Genomic DNA, 8,290 nt, shown 5'->3' on the forward strand with positions numbered 1-8,290 from the left:
GGGGTGGGCTATGTGAGTAGAGCTTCCTTTATCCATAGAGCATAAGCTGAGTTGGAACAGAGGTCGCCTTTACATTAAATATCACTGTGCTGTTTCCTTGTATGTTTTGCCCATATTTCTTACAGCCTATGTTCTGTTTTGCTAGCAATGGTGTTATTTCTCCCATATTATCGTAAGCCGCCTTGAACCAAAAGGAATGACAGCAGGCCTATTTTTGAGCAGGAACGCACAGTTCCGGCTGGCTCCCGAGTTGGCCATACCCAGCAGGAACTCATTAGCATAATAGGCCACACCCAACAGCAGAAACTCATTAGGATCGGCTACATTAGAGGTGTGTGGCCTAACATGCAAAGGAGTTCCTGCTACAAAAAAATCCCTGGGGTTTGACAACAAACAGGATAAACAGAATAAGAAGCAAAAGGTGGGTGTGGCTGGATGACCACACTTCTGGTAACATGGGGGTGCGGCCTAATATGCTAATGAGCTCTGTTGTCAGGGGTGTGGCCTGATATGCTGATGAGTTTCTGCTGTTGGGTGTGGTCTATTATGCTAATGAGTTCCTGCTGGACTTTTTCTACAAAAAGAGCCCTGAACGACAGGATATAAATGTTTTAATAAATAATAAATATAATTTTTAAAACTTCATCTGTAGGTTTTTATTTAATAAATTTGAGCTTCGTCAAGCCTCCAGCAAGATAGAAAAACTAGGCTATCTAACCTGATTAAAAACAGGTGAGGTGGACAAAACAATGCTTCTGATTTTTTGTATCAGGGAATTGGTACCCTGAAAAACCAAGGGTTCCAAAAAGCATTGAGGGAATTACTCACCATGCATACAGATAACAGTCAGCCCAAGAAGCAGGGAATGGTAATTGAACACATGTACACAGAATGTATGGAAAGAATTCTTGCCTAACTACATGATACTAAAATACAAAATGATCAGTAAGCTTAGAACACATGAAAGTCCTTCTTCACCCAAAGAGTAACTAACACGTGGAATTCACTGCCACAGGAAGTGGTGGCAGCTACAAGCATGGACGGCTGACAGTTGCTACCATGGGTCAGGGTGATGGGTGGAATCAGGGGCAGCCATAGCCATGGGCCATCTAGGGCAACTGCCTTGGGCCCTGCACTGGGGGGTATGACGGGACCCCCACCCCCACCACTGCTCTGCAGTCAGCTGACCCAGCCACTGCACTGGGGACTCTCAGCACCGCCTGAGAATCATGTGGGGGGGATGGGGGGGATCAGCTGTAAGGGGCCATGACCAAGGCTCCCTCTAAGCTGTGGAGTCTGATGAGCAAAAATTCTACTTTGTGAGTTACTGGGATTAAAGCTGTGAGCCAGCGATTTGGCTACGGCATAAATGAGTTTGCTCTGGAGCCCTCCTCCCTGAGCTAAGAGGAAAAAAATCTGTGAGCTGGAGGCTAAAAAAAACTGTGAGCTGGCTCACACTAACTCAGCTTAGAGGGAACGCTGGCCATGACACCCCTACGGTTGATCCCTGTCCTAGCTGGGACTCGGGCAGCACAGGGGCAGGGTGTCAAGTTTCTGGGATTACCTAGGGGAGTTACTCGGTCTGCTGGAGAACGTAGGTTGCTCGGAAGGAAGTCCGACACTTCACTAGCCTCAGAACATAGGCAAGAGCCCCCCAGCCCCGGGTACTCTTCCCTATTTATCAGAGTGAAAACCCCTGGGACGGTGTTACTTCACAGCTGTTCCCCAGTACTTGTTTCACTCGATTCCATCCTCCCCGGCTGTGTGTCTCTTCCGTTCCCCAGCTTAAAGCAAGAGGGCCAGTGATCTATGATGTTCTGCCTCCTGTCTGTCGGGACCGCCTCCTCGTCTCCTTCCTTTGCCTCCTCAGTTTGACGTGAAGATTCGTTCGATGGGTCTTTGGTGGAGGTCATTGCGAGCTCCTTGCACTTGCTCTCTGAAGCCTCGGCATCCTTCTTCTCCTCTTTGGCTTCTTTCTCATGACTCCCGAGATCCCTGGTTCTCCTTCGCTGCTCCCTTGCTCTCCCGATCGTCCTCACTTTTAGGGATCCTTTGTGTTGGGGTTGTAGTAAATTGCCTTCTGGGAGTGAGCCAGCCTGTCGGGCACAGGGCCATCGGCTGTAGGGTGGTGGTGGGGTCCCCCGTGGTGTCTGAGTGATTCTGAGGCCCCGTCCGCGGGTTTTGCCTCGGGCACAAGAATCATTGTGCCATCCCCGGGTGGAGCAAGACGCATTCTGGCATTGACGGCCCCATGGGGTGTCCCTGGTGGTCGCCCTGCACTGAAAGAAATGCCCAGGAGCAAAGAAGACGGACCAGCCGTGGGGGTCGCCTCAGGCCTCTGCTTAGTCTGTAAGAGCTTCTCGGGACGACCCCATTCTGACATCTGCTCTGTTTCCTCCCCCAGGATACCGAGAAGCGGACCCCGCTCCACGTTGCGGCTTTCCTGGGGGACGCAGAGATCATCGAGCTTCTCATCTTGTCAGGTATGTCGCGCCTGTGATGGTCGTTGAGCTTGTGGTGCAGATTAAAAAAAAAAAAAAGGTTAAAACTGTCTCAGGTGGACAGGTGCAGCAAATCTAACTCTCCGATCCTCAGGGACGATCATGGGGCAGTAACTGTGAACAGAATTGCATTTGCCTAGTGCTGAGACAGCCTTACGTGAGTGCAGAGAAAATGCAGTACCAGGAAGGCGGAACACTAAGAAGTGTGCACACGTGTCGTCTCTGGCAAGTACTTGGGTGGGAGACCTCTCAAGGAGTACCAGAGGCGGGGGCAGGCTCTATTCAGCCACCTCTCTGAGTATCCTCCTGGCCCCCAGTAGGGGTCAGTCACCAGAGGGCGCTGTGACTTCCAGGTGCAGACACACTCACACGCATGCGCGCGCGCGCGCACACACACACACACACGCTCATGCACATATGAAAAAATACCAAAATATCCCCCCCCCAAAAAAGAAAATGATGCTACATAAGTATAACCACAAAGCATCAAGAATACACATGAACACCTGAAGCTGCCATAGACGGAATCTGGCCCTTGGTCCATCATAGTCCGTACTGTCTGCCCAGATTATCAGTGGCTCTCCAGGGTCTCAGGCGGGGGTCTTTCGCATCAACTACTGCCTGGTCCTTTGATCTGGAGATGCCGAGGATTGAACCGGGGACCTTCTGCATGCCAAGGTGGTACTCTACACACAGCAAACAGATACTATCAGGGGTCATTTCGTAGAAAAAGAGGTGCCGGAGCATAACTCATTTGCATATGCCACACCCCCTGACATCACCGGAAGTGTGTCAGAAGGCAACACCCACCGCTCAGGCTCCACTGGACTGTTTTGGATTCCTAGCTATTGGGGGGGGGGGGGAAATGTGCAGATCTGTCCTCGCAGAGGAGGGAGAGCTTGTACCTGAATAAAACTTGGTCTTAAAGGTGCCGCTGGACTGTTTTGGATTGCTAGCTATGGGGACAGGGGGTACCGCGCAGATCTATCCTCACAGAGGAGGGAGAGCTTGTACCTGAATAAAACTTGGTCTTAAAGGTGCCACTGGACTGTTTTGGATTGCTAGCTGGGGGGGATGCACACATCTCCCCTCACAGAGGAGGGAGAGCTTGTACCTGAAGGTGGGCCCGGGGGGGCCTCTGCAACTTACCTGGCTGCTTCTTTCTCCTCGTGGCCTGACTGAGGGCTGCTGGGAGCAGGGGGTGGGGCTTGTTGGATGTGCCCGCCCCCTGAGCTTCTTACTGCCGGAGCTCCACTCCTGTGCACTCCTGCAGGAAATGACCCCTGGATACTACATACTATACACAGTGGTATCGTTCCCAACTCAGGTCTCCCCGGGCATAATTCAGCAGTCTGTAGCACACTGATTCTCCGGGATAAGTGTTAGAAACACCCCCCCCCCCAAATTGCCTGACCCTTGCCAGAAAATGATGATATGTGCTAAAGCCTTTTCCCAATTAGTCAAGTATTGCAAATATGCTTTTAGAGTAAAAATGTGTTAAAATGGAGAGTGGTTTGGGCCCTGTGCAATAGTTCCTGTTTCCTCAACCCTGAATATCTTTTTAAAAAAAAAAATTGTGTAATTTTAAATGTATTTATCTAAAAGGTTAGTGGTGACCAGACTTTCTGCCACCTTCCTAATTCTTTCCATCCGTTACCACGTTCAGAATGAGCTTCCTGTGTGGATCGGGTAAGCAGGAATTAAGAGCCGAAAGGATATTCGAAAAGGTCAGGAATCGAATGCAGTCATGATGAATTTCGTGGAACTCCCCCCTCCCCACAAATGTGGTGTTCATTAAAGGGATTTGACTTACCCCCCTCCCCGGACAACAATATGCGGTTGTCAATCAATATTCCATACCCGAATAAGATGCAATATTTGAAACTATAAACAACATCTTTAAAGTATAAGCAGGATTTCCATGACTACAATGATCTATTTTTAATAAAGCATTTGTTCAGTAAAAAGAAAGTCAGATACGAAGCTATATAAATTCATCTACAATTCTAAGAACAAATCATATGGACGTTATTAAGTTCAGTGCTAGTCAGAATACCATTCCATTTTTTAATCAAACTTAAGCTACATTTTTACCATGCCACATACAGGTTTAGTTTACTCAGCTGTACGCATTCCTTTAGTTTCTTCAACCACTCCTCTTTATTTGGAGTTATGTCCCTTTACCAGTATCTAGCAAAGACTCGTCTTGCAGGAGTTATGGCATTTAGAACAAATTCTTGAGAATCTTTGGGAAGAAAGTAATTACAACAATAATCTAATTAGAAGACGGAGGCATCCCAAAAGACACACATCCCAACCCTTCCGGCACGAACACCTGCAATGCTTTTTGAAAGCAAATCACTTACAGATGTCAGATAACTAAATACTGATTTGAAAACTCCATAGGCAAGTCTGTGTGGACATTGGTGCAACCAATTACTAGCTGTAAATAGATTTGCTTAGTTATTTGTAATGTCTTTTTTTTTGTCTTCCAGACTAATTTTTTCCCCGTTAGAAATAGCAGTGCAGATATGAAAGGGCATTTAATGGAAAGGTGTTCCTGAACTAGCCTGCCGCGTTTGATTCCTCTGAGGGCTGGTCTAGAGAACACGGTTGCCCCACTTTTTTGTTCTTTGATCAATCTCAAGTTTGTTTGCAGGGAACAGAGTCAGAAGTGGAGATTAAGGCTTTTCTGCATTCTTATTTTCCTTGCTTGCGCGTTCCTATTACTTCAGGGTGTTTTCCCCCCCTGTTCTGCACACATTTTGCTCCCTCTAGTGGTTGATTCAATATTACATCGCGTTATGTCCAGCATAAAAACCTTCAGTTGAAATCTGCAGGGAGATATGCCTGACATAAAGCGATGTAATATCGAATCAGCCACTAGAGGGAGCATAACACGTGTGGAACAGGGGGAAAAACCCCTGAAGCAGAAAAGCCCTAAGGCTGGGTAGATCCGGTTCTTGTTTTCTGGAAGGTGGCTTATCAGACAGTGATCTTTCTGTAAGGGAGGAAAAGCTCTTGCATGGTTAGTTCACCGGAAGCAAACTCGAATCCAGGACAGCCAATCAGTGGTTGCGCAAACAGCCTGTAAACCAACCAGGGGCTATGATTGTGCTGACTTCCTGCTTTTATCTGGTTTTTCAGGTAGCAGGGCTTCTCCGTGGGGTGGATCCTACCCCTGTCTTATGATTCCACTGAGCAGCGTTTATTTTCTTATTAAAATATTTATACCCTACCTTTCCTTTGGGCTCAAGTTTGAAGTCTTCCTCCAATCTAAGGAGATGTCAGCAAGCTGCCAAGTTTCATTTTGTATCCTTTCCCATGCGCATGCTTTCCCCTTCGCTTAATTGCCGCTTCAGCTGCAACACCTATCTCTCAAGGCCGCTGGAGGAGTCGCTCGAGTTATTGCTTTGTCTGTAGTAGGGATGAGTCGTGAGAAGCTCGTACCTGTTTTGCTTTTGGTAACAGTTGGTTCTCAGGCCGCAAGGCGCACGCGGGAACCTTAGTAATTGGATGTTGCTCATACGAATGTACTATAACCTTTCATGCACATAGTTTGCCCGTCATTCCTAACAGTGTTCCTGTACATGCATCTATAGCTTCAAATAAAGTAAAACCTTCCTGCAAGTGTGTACTTCATTGTTGCTGTGGGGCCTGACAGGAGACTCTTCATAGCATTGGAAAAAGTGCAGAAAAGGGCAACTAAACACCTTCCCTATGAAGAAAGGGTAAAGAGGTTGGGGCTCTTTAGCTTGGAGAAATGACGACTGAAGGGTGACATGATCGAGGCTTACAAGATTATGCATGGGATAGAGAAGGCAGGGAAAGAAGTACTTTCCTCCCTTCTCACAAGACAAGAACTCGTGGGCACTCAATTTAAATGAATGAGCAGTAGGCTCAGAACAGCTGAAAGGAAGTCCTTCTTCACCCAAAGAGTCATTAACACATGGACTCCTAGGGCCTTAGCCAAGCTGGGTGCCAGGTCTTGGGGCTGAAGCTTGCCAGAACTTGGTTCCTCCAATCAAGAGGTATTAAGAGCATAAGAGAAGCCATGTTGGATCAGGCCAGTGGCCCACCCAGTCCAACACTTTGTGTCACACAGTGGACAAAATCCAGGGGCCATCAGGAGGTCCACCAGTAGGGCCAGAATGCCAGAAGCCCTCCCACTGTTGTCCCCCCAAGCACCAAGAATACAGAGCATCACTGCCCCAGAGATAAGAAGAGAAGCCATGTTGGATTAGGCCAATGGCCCACCCAGTCCAACACTCTGTGCCACACAGTGGCCAAAACTCAAGTGCCACCTGGAGGTCCACCAGTGGAGTCAGAACTCCAGAAGACCTCTCACTGTTGCCCCCCAATCACCAATAACACAGACCATCACTGCCACAGACATAAGAACATAAGAGAAGCCATGTTGGATCAGGCCAATGGCCCACCCAGTCCAACACTCTGTGTCACACAGTGGCCAAACCCCAGGTGCCATCAGGAGGTCCACCGGTGGGGCCAGAATGCCAGAAGGCCTCCCACTGTTGCCCCCCAAGCACCAAAAATGCAGAGCATTACTGCCCCAGATATAAGAACGTAAGAGAAGCCATGCTGGATCAGGTCAGTGGCCCATCTAGTCCATCACTCTGTGTCACACAGTGGCCAAAACCCAGGTGCCGTCAGGAGGTCCACCAACAGGGCCAGAACTCCAGAAGCCCTCCCACTGTTGCCCCCCCCAAGCGCCAAGAACACAGAACATCACTTCCCCAGACGTAGTCTTCCATCCATACTTTGTGGTTAAGAGCCACTGATGGACCTCCGCTCTACATGTCCATTCAATCCCCTCTGTGCTTTCAGCCGCCGCCACTTCCTGCAACAGTGAATTCCTCATGTCTCACTACCTTCCTGTGACCTTTCCCTTCTCTCCCTTGGTCGCAAGCTCTCCCGATGGCTACACTCACAGGCATTGCACTGCCCGCCGTCCTTATCAGATGGCACTGGGCAGTGTGTGCTTCTGGGAGGACGAGTGACGGAGCACTCACTGCTGAGCGGGCAAGGAGACGAGTGGCATCAATGTGCCCTAGCCGCCGCCCCAGCTGAGGGTATGCGGATATTGGCCCTGCATGGCGCCATTGTCCAGAGGAACTCAGCACACTTTAAATGCTCCCACAGTAGGTGGGGAACATTTTTTACATGATCACATGAAACTGCCTTATACCGAATCGGACCTTGGTCCATCCAAGTCATTATTGTCTGCTCCAACTGGGAGCCAGTCTGGTGTCGTCGTTAAGGGCACAGACTCTAATCTGGGAGAACTGGGTTTGATTCCCCACTCCTCCACTTGCACCTGCTGGATGACCTTGGGCAAGCCCTAGTTCTGAGAAGAGCTGTCCTTGAAAAAGAGCAGTTTTTGTCAGAGCTCTCTCAGCCCCACCTACCTCACAGAGTGCCTGTTGTGGGGAGGGGAAGGGAAAGGAGATTGTAAGCCGCTCTGAGACACCTTTGGGTAGTGAAGGGCGGGGTATAAATCCAATCTCCTCTTCTTCTACATCACAGGGTGTCTGTTGTGGGGAGGGGAAGGGAAAGGAGATCGTAAGCCGCTCTGAGACACCTTTGGGTAGTGAAGGGCGGGGTATAAATCCAATCTCCTCTTCTTCTTCTTCTACCTCACAGGGTGTCTGTTGTGGGGAGGGGAAGGGAAAGGAGTTTGTAAACCGCTCTGAGACTCTTTTGGGTAGTGAAAGGCGGGGTATAAATCCAATCTCCTCCTCCTCCTCCTCCTCCTCCTCCTCCTCCTCCTC

General features: G+C 49.1%; 1 long non-coding RNA gene across 1 annotated transcript in view; it reads left to right on the forward strand.

The window, feature by feature from the left end:
* Positions 1-8,290, forward strand: part of LOC107124751 — a 30,702-nt gene that overhangs the window by 7,623 nt on the left and 14,789 nt on the right. The window contains exon 2 of the long non-coding RNA XR_001482991.1: positions 2,405-2,483. This is a non-coding gene — a long non-coding RNA (uncharacterized LOC107124751). The remainder of the gene's footprint in view (positions 1-2,404; positions 2,484-8,290) is intronic.

The sequence above is a fragment of the Gekko japonicus genome, unplaced genomic scaffold (assembly GCF_001447785.1).
Source record: "Gekko japonicus isolate JY-2015 unplaced genomic scaffold, Gekko_japonicus_V1.1 scaffold2056, whole genome shotgun sequence".
NCBI classification, from domain to species: domain Eukaryota; kingdom Metazoa; phylum Chordata; class Lepidosauria; order Squamata; family Gekkonidae; genus Gekko; species Gekko japonicus.